Consider the following 17,830-nt stretch of genomic DNA (forward strand, 5'->3'; position numbering starts at 1 on the left):
CGTAAGCCAGCAATGGAGTCACAAACCAGCTTTTTATAGATTCTGAAACAGAATCTGTTATTGTATTCCGACTTCTAAAATAGAACTATACTGTTTAGAGAAGACGCAGTTTATGAGCATGTCGTGGGATTGAGCTTCCCTGGTTTCTCTATATGACAACGGACACAAAACTACACACAGGGAACAGAGGAGCTTGACAGACAGTTATCTGAGAGTCCCATTTTCAGCTGCAGAGAACAATCACATCAGGGAAGTCAACGTGCAGGCTCAACAGCAGCCTCTCAAGCCAGCTCTCTGGTAAAAATAGGGGAAACGTATGGTTCCAGCACCTATATAACATATATTTGTCACAGGGACTGTGGCTTACGGCCACACTGCCCTGAACACGCCCGATCTCGTCCGATCTCGGAAGCCAAGCAGGGTCGGGCCTGGTTAGTACTTGGATGGGAGACCGCTTGGGAATACCAGGTGCTGTAAGCTTTTTTCTCTTCTCTCTGCGGCCTGCATGTAACATCTGACCATCACCGTGTGCCACACAGACACAGACACCAGGAAGTTAACCAGCTTGGGCTGCTGCTGATTGGTTGGCAGACACCTCTGTTTCTGTTTGGCTCTCAGTCTCCATGTTGCTGACCCTGGATCTGCTGAGATGTCCCAGCAGGCCATTGTTGGCTTTGATCCTCATACATTTAACTTTGTCCTGAGAAAGGACAAGTTCCAAAAAGTCAAACAGGGACTACTTTTGCATTTGACGTAGCCAAACTGCATGCGCCTGGAGAAGCCAAAAGGCTTACAGCACCTGGTATTCCCAGGCGGTCTCCCATCCAAGTACTAACCAGGCCCAACTCTGCTTGGCTTCTGAGATCGGACGAGATCAGGCGTGTTCAGGGTGGTGTGGCCGTAAGCCAGCAATGGAGTCACAAACCAGCTTTTTATAGATTCTGAAACAGAATCTGTTATTGTATTCCGACTTCTAAAATAGAACTATACTGTTTAGAGAAGACGCAGTTTATGAGCATGTCGTGGGATTGAGCTTCCCTGGTTTCTCTATATGACAACGGACACAAAACTACACACAGGGAACAGAGGAGCTTGACAGACAGTTATCTGAGAGTCCCATTTTCAGCTGCAGAGAACAATCACATCAGGGAAGTCAACGTGCAGGCTCAACAGCAGCCTCTCAAGCCAGCTCTCTGGTAAAAATAGGGGAAACGTATGGTTCCAGCACCTATATAACATATATTTGTCACAGGGACTGTGGCTTACGGCCACACTGCCCTGAACACGCCCGATCTCGTCCGATCTCGGAAGCCAAGCAGGGTCGGGCCTGGTTAGTACTTGGATGGGAGACCGCTTGGGAATACCAGGTGCTGTAAGCTTTTTTCTCTTCTCTCTGCGGCCTGCATGTAACATCTGACCATCACCGTGTGCCACACAGACACAGACACCAGGAAGTTAACCAGCTTGGGCTGCTGCTGATTGGTTGGCAGACACCTCTGTTTCTGTTTGGCTCTCAGTCTCCATGTTGCTGATCCTGGATCTGCTGAGATGTCCCAGCAGGCCATTGTTGGCTTTGATCCTCATACATTTAACTTTGTCCTGAGAAAGGACAAGTTCCAAAAAGTCAAACAGGGACTACTTTTGCATTTGACGTAGCCAAACTGCATGCGCCTGGAGAAGCCAAAAGGCTTACAGCACCTGGTATTCCCAGGCGTTCTCCCATCCAAGTACTAACCAGGCCCAACTCTGCTTGGCTTCTGAGATCGGACGAGATCAGGCGTGTTCAGGGTGGTGTGGCCGTAAGCCAGCAATGGAGTCACAAACCAGCTTTTTATAGATTCTGAAACAGAATCTGTTATTGTATTCCGACTTCTAAAATAGAACTATACTGTTTAGAGAAGACGCAGTTTATGAGCATGTCGTGGGATTGAGCTTCCCTGGTTTCTCTATATGACAACGGACACAAAACTACACACAGGGAACAGAGGAGCTTGACAGACAGTTATCTGAGAGTCCCATTTTCAGCTGCAGAGAACAATCACATCAGGGAAGTCAACGTGCAGGCTCAACAGCAGCCTCTCAAGCCAGCTCTCTGGTAAAAATAGGGGAAACGTATGGTTCCAGCACCTATATAACATATATTTGTCACAGGGACTGTGGCTTACGGCCACACTGCCCTGAACACGTCCGATCTCGGAAGCCAAGCAGGGTCGGGCCTGGTTAGTACTTGGATGGGAGACCGCTTGGGAATACCAGGTGCTGTAAGCTTTTTTCTCTTCTCTCTGCGGCCTGCATGTAACATCTGACCATCACCGTGTGCCACACAGACACAGACACCAGGAAGTTAACCAGCTTGGGCTGCTGCTGATTGGTTGGCAGACACCTCTGTTTCTGTTTGGCTCTCAGTCTCCATGTTGCTGATCCTGGATCTGCTGAGATGTCCCAGCAGGCCATTGTTGGCTTTGATCCTCATACATTTAACTTTGTCCTGAGAAAGGACAAGTTCCAAAAAGTCAAACAGGGACTACTTTTGCATTTGACGTAGCCAAACTGCATGCGCCTGGAGAAGCCAAAAGGCTTACAGCACCTGGTATTCCCAGGCGTTCTCCCATCCAAGTACTAACCAGGCCCAACTCTGCTTGGCTTCTGAGATCGGACGAGATCAGGCGTGTTCAGGGTGGTGTGGCCGTAAGCCAGCAATGGAGTCACAAACCAGCTTTTTATAGATTCTGAAACAGAATCTGTTATTGTATTCCGACTTCTAAAATAGAACTATACTGTTTAGAGAAGACGCAGTTTATGAGCATGTCGTGGGATTGAGCTTCCCTGGTTTCTCTATATGACAACGGACACAAAACTACACACAGGGAACAGAGGAGCTTGACAGACAGTTATCTGAGAGTCCCATTTTCAGCTGCAGAGAACAATCACATCAGGGAAGTCAACGTGCAGGCTCAACAGCAGCCTCTCAAGCCAGCTCTCTGGTAAAAATAGGGGAAACGTATGGTTCCAGCACCTATATAACATATATTTGTCACAGGGACTGTGGCTTACGGCCACACTGCCCTGAACACGCCCGATCTCGTCCGATCTCGGAAGCCAAGCAGGGTCGGGCCTGGTTAGTACTTGGATGGGAGACCGCTTGGGAATACCAGGTGCTGTAAGCTTTTTTCTCTTCTCTCTGCGGCCTGCATGTAACATCTGACCATCACCGTGTGCCACACAGACACAGACACCAGGAAGTTAACCAGCTTGGGCTGCTGCTGATTGGTTGGCAGACACCTCTGTTTCTGTTTGGCTCTCAGTCTCCATGTTGCTGATCCTGGATCTGCTGAGATGTCCCAGCAGGCCATTGTTGGCTTTGATCCTCATACATTTAACTTTGTCCTGAGAAAGGACAAGTTCCAAAAAGTCAAACAGGGACTACTTTTGCATTTGACGTAGCCAAACTGCATGCGCCTGGAGAAGCCAAAAGGCTTACAGCACCTGGTATTCCCAGGCGGTCTCCCATCCAAGTACTAACCAGGCCCAACTCTGCTTGGCTTCTGAGATCGGACGAGATCAGGCGTGTTCAGGGTGGTGTGGCCGTAAGCCAGCAATGGAGTCACAAACCAGCTTTTTATAGATTCTGAAACAGAATCTGTTATTGTATTCCGACTTCTAAAATAGAACTATACTGTTTAGAGAAGACGCAGTTTATGAGCATGTCGTGGGATTGAGCTTCCCTGGTTTCTCTATATGACAACGGACACAAAACTACACACAGGGAACAGAGGAGCTTGACAGACAGTTATCTGAGAGTCCCATTTTCAGCTGCAGAGAACAATCACATCAGGGAAGTCAACGTGCAGGCTCAACAGCAGCCTCTCAAGCCAGCTCTCTGGTAAAAATAGGGGAAACGTATGGTTCCAGCACCTATATAACATATATTTGTCACAGGGACTGTGGCTTACGGCCACACTGCCCTGAACACGCCCGATCTCGTCCGATCTCGGAAGCCAAGCAGGATCGGGCCTGGTTAGTACTTGGATGGGAGACCGCTTGGGAATACCAGGTGCTGTAAGCTTTTTTCTCTTCTCTCTGCGGCCTGCATGTAACATCTGACCATCACCGTGTGCCACACAGACACAGACACCAGGAAGTTAACCAGCTTGGGCTGCTGCTGATTGGTTGGCAGACACCTCTGTTTCTGTTTGGCTCTCAGTCTCCATGTTGCTGATCCTGGATCTGCTGAGATGTCCCAGCAGGCCATTGTTGGCTTTGATCCTCATACATTTAACTTTGTCCTGAGAAAGGACAAGTTCCAAAAAGTCAAACAGGGACTACTTTTGCATTTGACGTAGCCAAACTGCATGCGCCTGGAGAAGCCAAAAGGCTTACAGCACCTGGTATTCCCAGGCGGTCTCCCATCCAAGTACTAACCAGGCCCAACTCTGCTTGGCTTCTGAGATCGGACGAGATCAGGCGTGTTCAGGGTGGTGTGGCCGTAAGCCAGCAATGGAGTCACAAACCAGCTTTTTATAGATTCTGAAACAGAATCTGTTATTGTATTCCGACTTCTAAAATAGAACTATACTGTTTAGAGAAGACGCAGTTTATGAGCATGTCGTGGGATTGAGCTTCCCTGGTTTCTCTATATGACAACGGACACAAAACTACACACAGGGAACAGAGGAGCTTGACAGACAGTTATCTGAGAGTCCCATTTTCAGCTGCAGAGAACAATCACATCAGGGAAGTCAACGTGCAGGCTCAACAGCAGCCTCTCAAGCCAGCTCTCTGGTAAAAATAGGGGAAACGTATGGTTCCAGCACCTATATAACATATATTTGTCACAGGGACTGTGGCTTACGGCCACACTGCCCTGAACACGCCCGATCTCGTCCGATCTCGGAAGCCAAGCAGGGTCGGGCCTGGTTAGTACTTGGATGGGAGACCGCTTGGGAATACCAGGTGCTGTAAGCTTTTTTCTCTTCTCTCTGCGGCCTGCATGTAACATCTGACCATCACCGTGTGCCACACAGACACAGACACCAGGAAGTTAACCAGCTTGGGCTGCTGCTGATTGGTTGGCAGACACCTCTGTTTCTGTTTGGCTCTCAGTCTCCATGTTGCTGATCCTGGATCTGCTGAGATGTCCCAGCAGGCCATTGTTGGCTTTGATCCTCATACATTTAACTTTGTCCTGAGAAAGGACAAGTTCCAAAAAGTCAAACAGGGACTACTTTTGCATTTGACGTAGCCAAACTGCATGCGCCTGGAGAAGCCAAAAGGCTTACAGCACCTGGTATTCCCAGGCGGTCTCCCATCCAAGTACTAACCAGGCCCAACTCTGCTTGGCTTCTGAGATCGGACGAGATCAGGCGTGTTCAGGGTGGTGTGGCCGTAAGCCAGCAATGGAGTCACAAACCAGCTTTTTATAGATTCTGAAACAGAATCTGTTATTGTATTCCGACTTCTAAAATAGAACTATACTGTTTAGAGAAGACGCAGTTTATGAGCATGTCGTGGGATTGAGCTTCCCTGGTTTCTCTATATGACAACGGACACAAAACTACACACAGGGAACAGAGGAGCTTGACAGACAGTTATCTGAGAGTCCCATTTTCAGCTGCAGAGAACAATCACATCAGGGAAGTCAACGTGCAGGCTCAACAGCAGCCTCTCAAGCCAGCTCTCTGGTAAAAATAGGGGAAACGTATGGTTCCAGCACCTATATAACATATATTTGTCACAGGGACTGTGGCTTACGGCCACACTGCCCTGAACACGCCCGATCTCGTCCGATCTCGGAAGCCAAGCAGGATCGGGCCTGGTTAGTACTTGGATGGGAGACCGCTTGGGAATACCAGGTGCTGTAAGCTTTTTTCTCTTCTCTCTGCGGCCTGCATGTAACATCTGACCATCACCGTGTGCCACACAGACACAGACACCAGGAAGTTAACCAGCTTGGGCTGCTGCTGATTGGTTGGCAGACACCTCTGTTTCTGTTTGGCTCTCAGTCTCCATGTTGCTGATCCTGGATCTGCTGAGATGTCCCAGCAGGCCATTGTTGGCTTTGATCCTCATACATTTAACTTTGTCCTGAGAAAGGACAAGTTCCAAAAAGTCAAACAGGGACTACTTTTGCATTTGACGTAGCCAAACTGCATGCGCCTGGAGAAGCCAAAAGGCTTACAGCACCTGGTATTCCCAGGCGGTCTCCCATCCAAGTACTAACCAGGCCCAACTCTGCTTGGCTTCTGAGATCGGACGAGATCAGGCGTGTTCAGGGTGGTGTGGCCGTAAGCCAGCAATGGAGTCACAAACCAGCTTTTTATAGATTCTGAAACAGAATCTGTTATTGTATTCCGACTTCTAAAATAGAACTATACTGTTTAGAGAAGACGCAGTTTATGAGCATGTCGTGGGATTGAGCTTCCCTGGTTTCTCTATATGACAACGGACACAAAACTACACACAGGGAACAGAGGAGCTTGACAGACAGTTATCTGAGAGTCCCATTTTCAGCTGCAGAGAACAATCACATCAGGGAAGTCAACGTGCAGGCTCAACAGCAGCCTCTCAAGCCAGCTCTCTGGTAAAAATAGGGGAAACGTATGGTTCCAGCACCTATATAACATATATTTGTCACAGGGACTGTGGCTTACGGCCACACTGCCCTGAACACGCCCGATCTCGTCCGATCTCGGAAGCCAAGCAGGGTCGGGCCTGGTTAGTACTTGGATGGGAGACCGCTTGGGAATACCAGGTGCTGTAAGCTTTTTTCTCTTCTCTCTGCGGCCTGCATGTAACATCTGACCATCACCGTGTGCCACACAGACACAGACACCAGGAAGTTAACCAGCTTGGGCTGCTGCTGATTGGTTGGCAGACACCTCTGTTTCTGTTTGGCTCTCAGTCTCCATGTTGCTGATCCTGGATCTGCTGAGATGTCCCAGCAGGCCATTGTTGGCTTTGATCCTCATACATTTAACTTTGTCCTGAGAAAGGACAAGTTCCAAAAAGTCAAACAGGGACTACTTTTGCATTTGACGTAGCCAAACTGCATGCGCCTGGAGAAGCCAAAAGGCTTACAGCACCTGGTATTCCCAGGCGGTCTCCCATCCAAGTACTAACCAGGCCCAACTCTGCTTGGCTTCTGAGATCGGACGAGATCAGGCGTGTTCAGGGTGGTGTGGCCGTAAGCCAGCAATGGAGTCACAAACCAGCTTTTTATAGATTCTGAAACAGAATCTGTTATTGTATTCCGACTTCTAAAATAGAACTATACTGTTTAGAGAAGACGCAGTTTATGAGCATGTCGTGGGATTGAGCTTCCCTGGTTTCTCTATATGACAACGGACACAAAACTACACACAGGGAACAGAGGAGCTTGACAGACAGTTATCTGAGAGTCCCATTTTCAGCTGCAGAGAACAATCACATCAGGGAAGTCAACGTGCAGGCTCAACAGCAGCCTCTCAAGCCAGCTCTCTGGTAAAAATAGGGGAAACGTATGGTTCCAGCACCTATATAACATATATTTGTCACAGGGACTGTGGCTTACGGCCACACTGCCCTGAACACGCCCGATCTCGTCCGATCTCGGAAGCCAAGCAGGGTCGGGCCTGGTTAGTACTTGGATGGGAGACCGCTTGGGAATACCAGGTGCTGTAAGCTTTTTTCTCTTCTCTCTGCGGCCTGCATGTAACATCTGACCATCACCGTGTGCCACACAGACACCAGGAAGTTAACCAGCTTGGGCTGCTGCTGATTGGTTGGCAGACACCTCTGTTTCTGTTTGGCTCTCAGTCTCCATGTTGCTGATCCTGGATCTGCTGAGATGTCCCAGCAGGCCATTGTTGGCTTTGATCCTCATACATTTAACTTTGTCCTGAGAAAGGACAAGTTCCAAAAAGTCAAACAGGGACTACTTTTGCATTTGACGTAGCCAAACTGCATGCGCCTGGAGAAGCCAAAAGGCTTACAGCACCTGGTATTCCCAGGCGGTCTCCCATCCAAGTACTAACCAGGCCCAACTCTGCTTGGCTTCTGAGATCGGACGAGATCAGGCGTGTTCAGGGTGGTGTGGCCGTAAGCCAGCAATGGAGTCACAAACCAGCTTTTTATAGATTCTGAAACAGAATCTGTTATTGTATTCCGACTTCTAAAATAGAACTATACTGTTTAGAGAAGACGCAGTTTATGAGCATGTCGTGGGATTGAGCTTCCCTGGTTTCTCTATATGACAACGGACACAAAACTACACACAGGGAACAGAGGAGCTTGACAGACAGTTATCTGAGAGTCCCATTTTCAGCTGCAGAGAACAATCACATCAGGGAAGTCAACGTGCAGGCTCAACAGCAGCCTCTCAAGCCAGCTCTCTGGTAAAAATAGGGGAAACGTATGGTTCCAGCACCTATATAACATATATTTGTCACAGGGACTGTGGCTTACGGCCACACTGCCCTGAACACGCCCGATCTCGTCCGATCTCAGAAGCCAAGCAGGGTCGGGCCTGGTTAGTACTTGGATGGGAGACCGCTTGGGAATACCAGGTGCTGTAAGCTTTTTTCTCTTCTCTCTGCGGCCTGCATGTAACATCTGACCATCACCGTGTGCCACACAGACACAGACACCAGGAAGTTAACCAGCTTGGGCTGCTGCTGATTGGTTGGCAGACACCTTTGTTTCTGTTTGGCTCTCAGTCTCCATGTTGCTGATCCTGGATCTGCTGAGATGTCCCTGCAGGCCATTGTTGGCTTTGATCCTCATACATTTAACTTTGTCCTGAGAAAGGACAAGTTCCAAAAAGTCAAACAGGGACTACTTTTGCATTTGACGTAGCCAAACTGCATGCGCCTGGAGAAGCCAAAAGGCTTACAGCACCTGGTATTCCCAGGCGGTCTCCCATCCAAGTACTAACCAGGCCCAACTCTGCTTGGCTTCTGAGATCGGACGAGATCAGGCGTGTTCAGGGTGGTGTGGCCGTAAGCCAGCAATGGAGTCACAAACCAGCTTTTTATAGATTCTGAAACAGAATCTGTTATTGTATTCCGACTTCTAAAATAGAACTATACTGTTTAGAGAAGACGCAGTTTATGAGCATGTCGTGGGATTGAGCTTCCCTGGTTTCTCTATATGACAACGGACACAAAACTACACACAGGGAACAGAGGAGCTTGACAGACAGTTATCTGAGAGTCCCATTTTCAGCTGCAGAGAACAATCACATCAGGGAAGTCAACGTGCAGGCTCAACAGCAGCCTCTCAAGCCAGCTCTCTGGTAAAAATAGGGGAAACGTATGGTTCCAGCACCTATATAACATATATTTGTCACAGGGACTGTGGCTTACGGCCACACTGCCCTGAACACGCCCGATCTCGTCCGATCTCGGAAGCCAAGCAGGGTCGGGCCTGGTTAGTACTTGGATGGGAGACCGCTTGGGAATACCAGGTGCTGTAAGCTTTTTTCTCTTCTCTCTGCGGCCTGCATGTAACATCTGACCATCACCGTGTGCCACACAGACACAGACACCAGGAAGTTAACCAGCTTGGGCTGCTGCTGATTGGTTGGCAGACACCTCTGTTTCTGTTTGGCTCTCAGTCTCCATGTTGCTGATCCTGGATCTGCTGAGATGTCCCAGCAGGCCATTGTTGGCTTTGATCCTCATACATTTAACTTTGTCCTGAGAAAGGACAAGTTCCAAAAAGTCAAACAGGGACTACTTTTGCATTTGACGTAGCCAAACTGCATGCGCCTGGAGAAGCCAAAAGGCTTACAGCACCTGGTATTCCCAGGCGGTCTCCCATCCAAGTACTAACCAGGCCCAACTCTGCTTGGCTTCTGAGATCGGACGAGATCAGGCGTGTTCAGGGTGGTGTGGCCGTAAGCCAGCAATGGAGTCACAAACCAGCTTTTTATAGATTCTGAAACAGAATCTGTTATTGTATTCCGACTTCTAAAATAGAACTATACTGTTTAGAGAAGACGCAGTTTATGAGCATGTCGTGGGATTGAGCTTCCCTGGTTTCTCTATATGACAACGGACACAAAACTACACACAGGGAACAGAGGAGCTTGACAGACAGTTATCTGAGAGTCCCATTTTCAGCTGCAGAGAACAATCACATCAGGGAAGTCAACGTGCAGGCTCAACAGCAGCCTCTCAAGCCAGCTCTCTGGTAAAAATAGGGGAAACGTATGGTTCCAGCACCTATATAACATATATTTGTCACAGGGACTGTGGCTTACGGCCACACTGCCCTGAACACGCCCGATCTCGTCCGATCTCGGAAGCCAAGCAGGGTCGGGCCTGGTTAGTACTTGGATGGGAGACCGCTTGGGAATACCAGGTGCTGTAAGCTTTTTTCTCTTCTCTCTGCGGCCTGCATGTAACATCTGACCATCACCGTGTGCCACACAGACACAGACACCAGGAAGTTAACCAGCTTGGGCTGCTGCTGATTGGTTGGCAGACACCTCTGTTTCTGTTTGGCTCTCAGTCTCCATGTTGCTGATCCTGGATCTGCTGAGATGTCCCAGCAGGCCATTGTTGGCTTACTGACTCAGGTTGCTAAAAGTTAACCTGGAAAGAAGCACAAGTTCCTTAGACCATTTGATGAAACAAAACAGAGGGCAGACGTTTCGTTTATCACTTGATCTTCTGCACAAATTGATCTCTGAAGATACAGCTCCTTGTTCTGACATGTATCTCGTTGTCGTGGCCGAGAGGTTAAGGCGATGGATTTGAAATCCATTGCGGTCTCCCTGCGTAGGTTCAAATCCTGCCGACAACGATAACTTTACTGACTCAGGGTTGCTAAAAGTTAACCTGGAAAGAAGCACAAGTTCCTTGGACCATTTGATTAAACAAAACAAAGGCCAGATCACATGTTGATCACATGAACTCCTGCACAGATTGATCTCTGAAGACACAGCTCCTTCCTCTGACCCATTTTGAAAGATTGACCATTTCTAACAAACAAACAAAAAAGCTTTTTCTTGATCGCCTTAACTTAGGTCTGTCTCAGGAGTTTAAGTCCTTCATGAAAAGGATGATTTGTAACCGTTGAATGTCAAAGGTGAACACGAGTGTATGTCGTTGTCGTTGCCGAGAGGTTAAGGCGATGGATTTGAAATCCATTGGGGTCTCCCCGCGTAGGTTCAGGTCCTGCCGATAACATTATTGACTCAGGGTTGCGAAAAGTTAACCTGGAAAGAAGCACAAGTTCCTTGGACCATTTGATTAAACAAAACAAAGGCCAGATCACATGTTGATCACATGAATTCCTGCACAGATTGATCTCTAAAGACACAGCTCCTTCCTCTGACCCATTTTGAAAGATTGACCATTTCTAACAAACAAACAAAAAAGCTTTTTCTTGATCGCCATAACTTAGGTCTGTCTCAGTAGTTGAAGTCCTTCATGAAAATGATGATTTGTAACCGTTGAATGTCAAAGGTGAACACGAGTGTATGTCGTTGTCGTGGCCGAGAGGTTAAGGCGATGGATTAGAAATCCATTGGGGTCTCCCAGCGCAGGTTCGAGTCCTGCCGACAACGATAACATTATTGACTCAGGGTTAAAAAGTTAACCTGGAAAGAAGCACAAGTTCCTTGGACCATTTGATTAAACAAAACAAAGGCCAGATCACATGTTGATCACATGAACTTCTGCACAGATTGATCTCTGAAGATACACCTCCTTCCTCTGACCCTTTTTGAAAGATTGACCATTTCTAACAAACAAACAAAAAAGCTTTTTCTTGATCGCCATAACTTAGGTCTGTCTCAGGAGTTGAAGTCCTTCATAAAAATGATGATTTGTAACCGTTGAATGTCAAAGATGAACATACATGTATGTCGTTGTCGTGGCCGAGAGGTTAAGGCGATGGATTTGAAATCCATTGGGGTCTCCCCGCGCAGGTTCAAATCCTGCCGACAACGATAACTTTACTGACTCAGGGTTGCTAAAAGTTAACCTGGAAAGAAGCACAAGTTCCTTGGACCATTTGATTAAACAAAACAAAGGCCAGATCACATGTTGATCACATGAACTCCTGCACAGATTGATCTCTGAAGACACAGCTCCTTCCTCTGACCCATTTTGAAAGATTGACCATTTCTAACTAACAAACAAAAAAGCTTTTTCTTGATCGCCATAACTTAGGTCTGTCTCAGGAGTTGAAGTCCTTCATGAAAATGATGATTTGTAACCGTTGAATGTCAAAGATGAACACGAGTGTATGTCGTTGTCGTGGCCGAGAGGTTAAGGCGATGGATTAGAAATCCATTGGGGTCTCCCTGCGCAGGTTCGAGTCCTGCCGACAACGATAACATTATTGACTCAGGGTTGCGAAAATTTAACCTGGAAAGAAGCACAAGTTCCTTGGACCATTTGATTAAACAAAACAAAGGCCAGATCACATGTTGATCACATGAACTCCTGCACAGATTGATCTCTAAAGACAAAGCTCCTTCCTCTGACCCATTTTGAAAGATTGACCATTTCTAACAAACAAACAAAAAAGCTTTTTCTTGATCGCCATAACTTAGGTCTGTCTCAGTAGTTGAAGTCCTTCATGAAAATGATGATTTGTAACCGTTGAATGTCAAAGGTGAACACGAGTGTATGTCGTTGTCGTGGCCGAGAGGTTAAGGCGATGGATTTGAAATCCATTGGGGTCTCCCCGCGTAGATTCAAATCCTGCCGACAACGATAACTTTACTGACTCAGGGTTGCTAAAAGTTAACCTGGAAAGAAGCTCAAGTTCCTTGGACCATTTGATTAAACAAAACAAAGGCCAGATCACATGTTGATCACATGAACTCCTGCACAGATTGGTCTCTGAAGAGACAGCTCCTTCCTCTGACCCATTTTGAAAGATTGACCATTTCTAACAAACACACAAAAAAGATTTTTCTTGATCGCCATAACTTTGGTCTGTCTCAGGAGTTGAAGTCCTTCATGAAAATGATGATTTGTAACCGTTGAATGTCAAAGATGAACATACATATATCTCGTTGTTGTGGCGGAGAGGTTAAGGCCATGGATTAGAAATCCATTGGGGTCTCCCTGCGCAGGTTCGAGTCCTGCCGACAACGATAACATTATTGACTCAGGGTTGCGAAAAGTTAACCTGGAAAGAAGCACAAGTTCCTTGGACCATTTGATTAAACAAAAAAAAGGCCAGATCACATGTTGATCACATGAACTCCTGCACAGATTGATCTCTAAAGACAAAGCTCCTTCCTCTGACCCATTTTGAAAGATTGACCATTTCTAACAAACAAACAAAAAAGCTTTTTCTTGATCGCCATAACTTAGGTCTGTCTCAGGAGTTGAAGTCCTTCATAAAAATGATGATTTGTAACCGTTGAATGTCAAAGATGAACATACATGTATGTCGTTGTCGTGGCCGAGAGGTTAAGGCGATGGATTTGAAATCCATTGGGGTCTCCCCGCGCAGGTTCAAATCCTGCCGACAACGATAACTTTACTGACTCAGGGTTGCTAAAAGTTAACCTGGAAAGAAGCACAAGTTCCTTGGACCATTTGATTAAACAAAACAAAGGCCAGATCACATGTTGATCACATGAACTCCTGCACAGATTGATCTCTGAAGACACAGCTCCTTCCTCTGACCCATTTTGAAAGATTGACCATTTCTAACTAACAAACAAAAAAGCTTTTTCTTGATCGCCATAACTTAGGTCTGTCTCAGGAGTTGAAGTCCTTCATGAAAATGATGATTTGTAACCGTTGAATGTCAAAGATGAACACGAGTGTATGTCGTTGTCGTGGCCGAGAGGTTAAGGCGATGGATTAGAAATCCATTGGGGTCTCCCTGCGCAGGTTCGAGTCCTGCCGACAACGATAACATTATTGACTCAGGGTTGCGAAAATTTAACCTGGAAAGAAGCACAAGTTCCTTGGACCATTTGATTAAACAAAACAAAGGCCAGATCACATGTTGATCACATGAACTCCTGCACAGATTGATCTCTAAAGACAAAGCTCCTTCCTCTGACCCATTTTGAAAGATTGACCATTTCTAACAAACAAACAAAAAAGCTTTTTCTTGATCGCCATAACTTAGGTCTGTCTCAGTAGTTGAAGTCCTTCATGAAAATGATGATTTGTAACCGTTGAATGTCAAAGGTGAACACGAGTGTATGTCGTTGTCGTGGCCGAGAGGTTAAGGCGATGGATTTGAAATCCATTGGGGTCTCCCCGCGTAGATTCAAATCCTGCCGACAACGATAACTTTACTGACTCAGGGTTGCTAAAAGTTAACCTGGAAAGAAGCTCAAGTTCCTTGGACCATTTGATTAAACAAAACAAAGGCCAGATCACATGTTGATCACATGAACTCCTGCACAGATTGGTCTCTGAAGAGACAGCTCCTTCCTCTGACCCATTTTGAAAGATTGACCATTTCTAACAAACACACAAAAAAGATTTTTCTTGATCGCCATAACTTTGGTCTGTCTCAGGAGTTGAAGTCCTTCATGAAAATGATGATTTGTAACCGTTGAATGTCAAAGATGAACATACATATATCTCGTTGTTGTGGCGGAGAGGTTAAGGCCATGGATTAGAAATCCATTGGGGTCTCCCTGCGCAGGTTCGAGTCCTGCCGACAACGATAACATTATTGACTCAGGGTTGCGAAAAGTTAACCTGGAAAGAAGCACAAGTTCCTTGGACCATTTGATTAAACAAAAAAAAGGCCAGATCACATGTTGATCACATGAACTCCTGCACAGATTGATCTCTAAAGACAAAGCTCCTTCCTCTGACCCATTTTGAAAGATTGACCATTTCTAACAAACAAACAAAAAAGCTTTTTCTTGATCGCCATAACTTAGGTCTGTCTCAGTAGTTGAAGTCCTTCATGAAAATGATGATTTGTAACCGTTGAATGTCAAAGGTGAACATACATGTATGTCGTTGTCGTGGCCGAGAGGTTAAGGCGATGGATTTGAAATCCATTGGGGTCTCCCCGCGTAGATTCAAATCCTGCCGACAACGATAACTTTACTGACTCAGGGTTGCTAAAATTTAACCTGGAAAGAAGCACAAGTTCCTTGGACCATTTGATTAAACAAAAAAAAGGCCAGATCACATGTTGATCACATGAACTTCTGCACAGATTGATCTCTGAAGATACAGCTCCTTCCTCTGACGCTTTTTAAAAGATTGACCATTTCTAACAAACAAACAAAAAAGCTTTTTCTTGATCGCCATAACTTAGGTCTGTCTCAGGAGTTGAAGTCCTTCATGAAAATGATGATTTGTAACCGTTGAATGTCAAAGATGAACATACATGTATGTCGTTGTCGTGGCCGAGAGGTTAAGGCGATGGATTAGAAATCCATTGGGGTCTCCCCGCGCAGGTTAGAGTCCTGCCGACAACGATAACATTATTGACTCAGGGTTAAAAAGTTAACCTGGAAAGAAGCACAAGTTCCTTGGACCATTTGATTAAACAAAACAAAGGCCAGATCACATGTTGATCACATGAACTCCTGCACAGATTGATCTCTAAAGACAAAGCTCCTTCCTCTGACCCATTTTGAAAGATTGACCATTTCTAACAAACAAACAAAAAAGCTTTTTCTTGATCGCCATAACTTAGGTCTGTCTCAGGAGTTGAAGTCCTTCATGAAAATGATGATTTGTAACCGTTGAATGTCAAAGATGAACATACATGTATGTCGTTGTCGTGGCCGAGAGGTTAAGGCGATGGATTTGAAATCCATTGGGGTCTCCCCGCGTAGGTTCAAATCCTGCCGACAACGATAACATTATTGACTCAGGGTTGCGAAAAGTTAACCTGGAAAGAAGCACAAGTTCCTTAGACCATTTGATGAAACAAAACAGAGGGCAGACGTGTCGTTTATCACATGAACTTCTGCACAGATTGATCTCTGAAGATACAGCTCCTTCCTCTGACCCTTTTTGAAAGATTGACCATTTCTAACAAACAAACAAAAAAGCTTTTTCTTGATCGCCATAACTTAGGTCTGTCTCAGGAGTTGAAGTCCTTCATGAAAATGATGATTTGTAACCGTTGAATGTCAAAGATGAACATACATGTATGTCGTTGTCGTGGCCGAGAGATTAAGGCGATGGATTTGAAATCCATTGGGGTCTCCCCGCGTAGGTTCAAATCCTGCCGACAACGATAACATTATTGACTCAGGGTTGCGAAAAGTTAACCTGGAAAGAAGCACAAGTTCCTTAGACCATTTGATGAAACAAAACAGAGGGCAGACGTGTCGTTTATCACATGAACTTCTGCACAGATTGATCTCTGAAGATACAGCTCCTTCCTCTGACCCTTTTTGAAAGATTGACCATTTCTAACAAACAAAAAATAAGCTTTTTCTTGATCGCCATAACTTAGGTCTGTCTCAGGAGTTGAAGTCCTTCATGAAAATGATAATTTGTAACCGTTGAATGTCAAAGATGAACATACATGTATGTAGTTGTCGTGGCCGAGAGGTTAAGGCGATGGATTAGAAATCCATTGGGGTCTCCCAGCACAGCTTCGAGTCTTGCCGACAACGATAACATTATTGACTCAGGGTTGCGAAAAGTTAACCTGGAAAGAAGCACAAGTTCCTTGGACCATTTGATTAAACAAAACAAAGGCCAGATCACATGTTGATCACATGAACTCCTGCACAGATTGATCTCTAAAGACAAAGCTCCTTCCTCTGACCCATTTTGAAAGATTGACCATTTCTAACAAACAAACAAAAAAGCTTTTTCTTGATCGCCATAACTTAGGTCTGTCTCAGTAGTTGAAGTCCTTCATGAAAATGATGATTTGTAACCGTTGAATGTCAAAGGTGAACACGAGTGTATGTCGTTGTCGTGGCCGAGAGGTTAAGGCGATGGATTTGAAATCCATTGGGGTCTCCCCGCGTAGGTTCAAATCCTGCCGACAACGATAACTTTACTGACTCAGGGTTGCTAAAAGTTAACCTGGAAAGAAGCACAAGTTCCTTGGACCATTTGATTAAACAAAACAAAGGCCAGATCACATGTTGATCACATGAACTCCTGCACAGATTGGTCTCTGAAGAGACAGCTCCTTCCTCTGACCCATTTTGAAAGATTGACCATTTCTAACAAACACACAAAAAAGCTTTTTCTTGATCGCCATAACTTTGGTCTGTCTCAGGAGTTGAAGTCCTTCATGAAAATGATGATTTGTAACCGTTGAATGTCAAAGATGAACATACATATATCTCGTTGTTGTGGCCGAGAGGTTAAGGCGATGGATTAGAAATCCATTGGGGTCTCCCCGCGTAGGTTCAAATCTTGCTGACAACGATAACATTATTGACTCAGGGTTGCGAAAAGTTAACCTGGAAAGAAGCACAAGTTCCTTAGACCATTTGATGAAACAAAACAGAGGGCAATCTAGTCCCCCCTGCCTCCCTTGAACTATGTGGGAGAAGGATGTCATGACATGCCCATGACTTCTGGCCTAGTTACATCCTGGACCTTGTTGACTGGTTCATATGAATATTGTTGATAGTTAGACCATTACACTAACCGAGACCATTACAACTGGTCTCGGTTAGTGGAGCACAGCTGACGGCTTCTTCCGGCTTCCCCAAATTTAAAAGAACACAGGAGAGATTACGGATTTTGCACACGGTAAGCTCTTCCATTGTTACTTCTGCGCAGGGGGGCTGCTGAAATTGTTTGGGAAATTTTGGGCCAAGAGGTGCCAGTTTGAATTGAGATTAAAATTGGGTGAACAGCAGCTTATGTGAGTTGTAAAGCAGACAGCTGTGAGCAGCTGGTCGGGCTATTGTGTT

At 45.9% G+C, this 17,830-nt stretch overlaps 37 non-coding genes and 1 pseudogene across 37 annotated transcripts in view; 26 read left to right on the forward strand and 12 right to left on the reverse strand.

Moving 5' to 3' along the window:
• The window catches only part of LOC142392211 (5S ribosomal RNA), a 119-nt gene extending 112 nt beyond the window's left edge, over positions 1-7 (reverse strand). The window contains exon 1 of the ribosomal RNA XR_012770874.1: positions 1-7. This exon is cut by the window's left edge and continues 112 nt beyond it. This is a non-coding gene — a ribosomal RNA (5S ribosomal RNA).
• Positions 8-361: 354 nt separating this feature from the next.
• LOC142392512 (5S ribosomal RNA) lies at positions 362-480 on the forward strand. Its single transcript, XR_012771159.1, has one exon. It is a non-coding gene; the product is annotated as a 5S ribosomal RNA (ribosomal RNA).
• Positions 481-787: 307 nt separating this feature from the next.
• Positions 788-906, reverse strand: LOC142392212 (5S ribosomal RNA). Its single transcript, XR_012770875.1, has one exon. It is a non-coding gene; the product is annotated as a 5S ribosomal RNA (ribosomal RNA).
• Positions 907-1,260: 354 nt separating this feature from the next.
• LOC142392514 (5S ribosomal RNA) lies at positions 1,261-1,379 on the forward strand. Its single transcript, XR_012771161.1, has one exon. It is a non-coding gene; the product is annotated as a 5S ribosomal RNA (ribosomal RNA).
• Positions 1,380-1,686: 307 nt separating this feature from the next.
• On the reverse strand, positions 1,687-1,805 carry LOC142393361 (5S ribosomal RNA). Its single transcript, XR_012771969.1, has one exon. It is a non-coding gene; the product is annotated as a 5S ribosomal RNA (ribosomal RNA).
• A 354-nt stretch (positions 1,806-2,159) lies between these two features.
• LOC142393646 (5S ribosomal RNA) lies at positions 2,160-2,268 on the forward strand (annotated as a pseudogene).
• Positions 2,269-2,575: 307 nt separating this feature from the next.
• On the reverse strand, positions 2,576-2,694 carry LOC142393363 (5S ribosomal RNA). Its single transcript, XR_012771970.1, has one exon. It is a non-coding gene; the product is annotated as a 5S ribosomal RNA (ribosomal RNA).
• A 354-nt stretch (positions 2,695-3,048) lies between these two features.
• LOC142392515 (5S ribosomal RNA) lies at positions 3,049-3,167 on the forward strand. Its single transcript, XR_012771162.1, has one exon. It is a non-coding gene; the product is annotated as a 5S ribosomal RNA (ribosomal RNA).
• A 307-nt stretch (positions 3,168-3,474) lies between these two features.
• On the reverse strand, positions 3,475-3,593 carry LOC142392213 (5S ribosomal RNA). The gene has a single exon (XR_012770876.1). It is a non-coding gene; the product is annotated as a 5S ribosomal RNA (ribosomal RNA).
• A 354-nt stretch (positions 3,594-3,947) lies between these two features.
• On the forward strand, positions 3,948-4,066 carry LOC142393261 (5S ribosomal RNA). The gene has a single exon (XR_012771874.1). It is a non-coding gene; the product is annotated as a 5S ribosomal RNA (ribosomal RNA).
• Positions 4,067-4,373: 307 nt separating this feature from the next.
• Positions 4,374-4,492, reverse strand: LOC142392214 (5S ribosomal RNA). Its single transcript, XR_012770877.1, has one exon. It is a non-coding gene; the product is annotated as a 5S ribosomal RNA (ribosomal RNA).
• Positions 4,493-4,846: 354 nt separating this feature from the next.
• LOC142392516 (5S ribosomal RNA) lies at positions 4,847-4,965 on the forward strand. The gene has a single exon (XR_012771163.1). It is a non-coding gene; the product is annotated as a 5S ribosomal RNA (ribosomal RNA).
• Positions 4,966-5,272: 307 nt separating this feature from the next.
• LOC142392215 (5S ribosomal RNA) lies at positions 5,273-5,391 on the reverse strand. The gene has a single exon (XR_012770878.1). It is a non-coding gene; the product is annotated as a 5S ribosomal RNA (ribosomal RNA).
• Positions 5,392-5,745: 354 nt separating this feature from the next.
• On the forward strand, positions 5,746-5,864 carry LOC142393262 (5S ribosomal RNA). Its single transcript, XR_012771875.1, has one exon. It is a non-coding gene; the product is annotated as a 5S ribosomal RNA (ribosomal RNA).
• Positions 5,865-6,171: 307 nt separating this feature from the next.
• Positions 6,172-6,290, reverse strand: LOC142392216 (5S ribosomal RNA). Its single transcript, XR_012770879.1, has one exon. It is a non-coding gene; the product is annotated as a 5S ribosomal RNA (ribosomal RNA).
• A 354-nt stretch (positions 6,291-6,644) lies between these two features.
• Positions 6,645-6,763, forward strand: LOC142392518 (5S ribosomal RNA). The gene has a single exon (XR_012771164.1). It is a non-coding gene; the product is annotated as a 5S ribosomal RNA (ribosomal RNA).
• Positions 6,764-7,070: 307 nt separating this feature from the next.
• LOC142392217 (5S ribosomal RNA) lies at positions 7,071-7,189 on the reverse strand. Its single transcript, XR_012770880.1, has one exon. It is a non-coding gene; the product is annotated as a 5S ribosomal RNA (ribosomal RNA).
• Positions 7,190-7,543: 354 nt separating this feature from the next.
• Positions 7,544-7,662, forward strand: LOC142392519 (5S ribosomal RNA). Its single transcript, XR_012771165.1, has one exon. It is a non-coding gene; the product is annotated as a 5S ribosomal RNA (ribosomal RNA).
• Positions 7,663-7,963: 301 nt separating this feature from the next.
• Positions 7,964-8,082, reverse strand: LOC142392218 (5S ribosomal RNA). The gene has a single exon (XR_012770881.1). It is a non-coding gene; the product is annotated as a 5S ribosomal RNA (ribosomal RNA).
• Positions 8,083-8,436: 354 nt separating this feature from the next.
• LOC142393300 (5S ribosomal RNA) lies at positions 8,437-8,555 on the forward strand. Its single transcript, XR_012771911.1, has one exon. It is a non-coding gene; the product is annotated as a 5S ribosomal RNA (ribosomal RNA).
• A 307-nt stretch (positions 8,556-8,862) lies between these two features.
• Positions 8,863-8,981, reverse strand: LOC142392220 (5S ribosomal RNA). The gene has a single exon (XR_012770883.1). It is a non-coding gene; the product is annotated as a 5S ribosomal RNA (ribosomal RNA).
• Positions 8,982-9,335: 354 nt separating this feature from the next.
• On the forward strand, positions 9,336-9,454 carry LOC142392520 (5S ribosomal RNA). The gene has a single exon (XR_012771166.1). It is a non-coding gene; the product is annotated as a 5S ribosomal RNA (ribosomal RNA).
• A 307-nt stretch (positions 9,455-9,761) lies between these two features.
• LOC142392221 (5S ribosomal RNA) lies at positions 9,762-9,880 on the reverse strand. The gene has a single exon (XR_012770884.1). It is a non-coding gene; the product is annotated as a 5S ribosomal RNA (ribosomal RNA).
• A 354-nt stretch (positions 9,881-10,234) lies between these two features.
• Positions 10,235-10,353, forward strand: LOC142392521 (5S ribosomal RNA). Its single transcript, XR_012771167.1, has one exon. It is a non-coding gene; the product is annotated as a 5S ribosomal RNA (ribosomal RNA).
• Positions 10,354-10,703: 350 nt separating this feature from the next.
• trnas-uga (transfer RNA serine (anticodon UGA)) lies at positions 10,704-10,785 on the forward strand. Its single transcript has one exon. It is a non-coding gene; the product is annotated as a tRNA-Ser (tRNA).
• A 304-nt stretch (positions 10,786-11,089) lies between these two features.
• On the forward strand, positions 11,090-11,171 carry trnas-uga (transfer RNA serine (anticodon UGA)). The gene has a single exon. It is a non-coding gene; the product is annotated as a tRNA-Ser (tRNA).
• A 298-nt stretch (positions 11,172-11,469) lies between these two features.
• On the forward strand, positions 11,470-11,551 carry trnas-aga (transfer RNA serine (anticodon AGA)). The gene has a single exon. It is a non-coding gene; the product is annotated as a tRNA-Ser (tRNA).
• Positions 11,552-11,853: 302 nt separating this feature from the next.
• trnas-uga (transfer RNA serine (anticodon UGA)) lies at positions 11,854-11,935 on the forward strand. The gene has a single exon. It is a non-coding gene; the product is annotated as a tRNA-Ser (tRNA).
• A 304-nt stretch (positions 11,936-12,239) lies between these two features.
• On the forward strand, positions 12,240-12,321 carry trnas-aga (transfer RNA serine (anticodon AGA)). The gene has a single exon. It is a non-coding gene; the product is annotated as a tRNA-Ser (tRNA).
• Positions 12,322-12,625: 304 nt separating this feature from the next.
• On the forward strand, positions 12,626-12,707 carry trnas-uga (transfer RNA serine (anticodon UGA)). Its single transcript has one exon. It is a non-coding gene; the product is annotated as a tRNA-Ser (tRNA).
• Positions 12,708-13,397: 690 nt separating this feature from the next.
• Positions 13,398-13,479, forward strand: trnas-uga (transfer RNA serine (anticodon UGA)). Its single transcript has one exon. It is a non-coding gene; the product is annotated as a tRNA-Ser (tRNA).
• A 304-nt stretch (positions 13,480-13,783) lies between these two features.
• trnas-aga (transfer RNA serine (anticodon AGA)) lies at positions 13,784-13,865 on the forward strand. The gene has a single exon. It is a non-coding gene; the product is annotated as a tRNA-Ser (tRNA).
• A 304-nt stretch (positions 13,866-14,169) lies between these two features.
• On the forward strand, positions 14,170-14,251 carry trnas-uga (transfer RNA serine (anticodon UGA)). Its single transcript has one exon. It is a non-coding gene; the product is annotated as a tRNA-Ser (tRNA).
• A 690-nt stretch (positions 14,252-14,941) lies between these two features.
• On the forward strand, positions 14,942-15,023 carry trnas-uga (transfer RNA serine (anticodon UGA)). The gene has a single exon. It is a non-coding gene; the product is annotated as a tRNA-Ser (tRNA).
• A 304-nt stretch (positions 15,024-15,327) lies between these two features.
• On the forward strand, positions 15,328-15,409 carry trnas-aga (transfer RNA serine (anticodon AGA)). Its single transcript has one exon. It is a non-coding gene; the product is annotated as a tRNA-Ser (tRNA).
• Positions 15,410-15,711: 302 nt separating this feature from the next.
• Positions 15,712-15,793, forward strand: trnas-uga (transfer RNA serine (anticodon UGA)). Its single transcript has one exon. It is a non-coding gene; the product is annotated as a tRNA-Ser (tRNA).
• A 304-nt stretch (positions 15,794-16,097) lies between these two features.
• Positions 16,098-16,179, forward strand: trnas-uga (transfer RNA serine (anticodon UGA)). The gene has a single exon. It is a non-coding gene; the product is annotated as a tRNA-Ser (tRNA).
• Positions 16,180-16,868: 689 nt separating this feature from the next.
• trnas-uga (transfer RNA serine (anticodon UGA)) lies at positions 16,869-16,950 on the forward strand. Its single transcript has one exon. It is a non-coding gene; the product is annotated as a tRNA-Ser (tRNA).
• Positions 16,951-17,830: the final 880 nt, after the last annotated feature.

This window comes from Odontesthes bonariensis, chromosome 11 (genome assembly GCF_027942865.1).
Source record: "Odontesthes bonariensis isolate fOdoBon6 chromosome 11, fOdoBon6.hap1, whole genome shotgun sequence".
NCBI lineage: Eukaryota > Metazoa > Chordata > Actinopteri > Atheriniformes > Atherinopsidae > Odontesthes > Odontesthes bonariensis.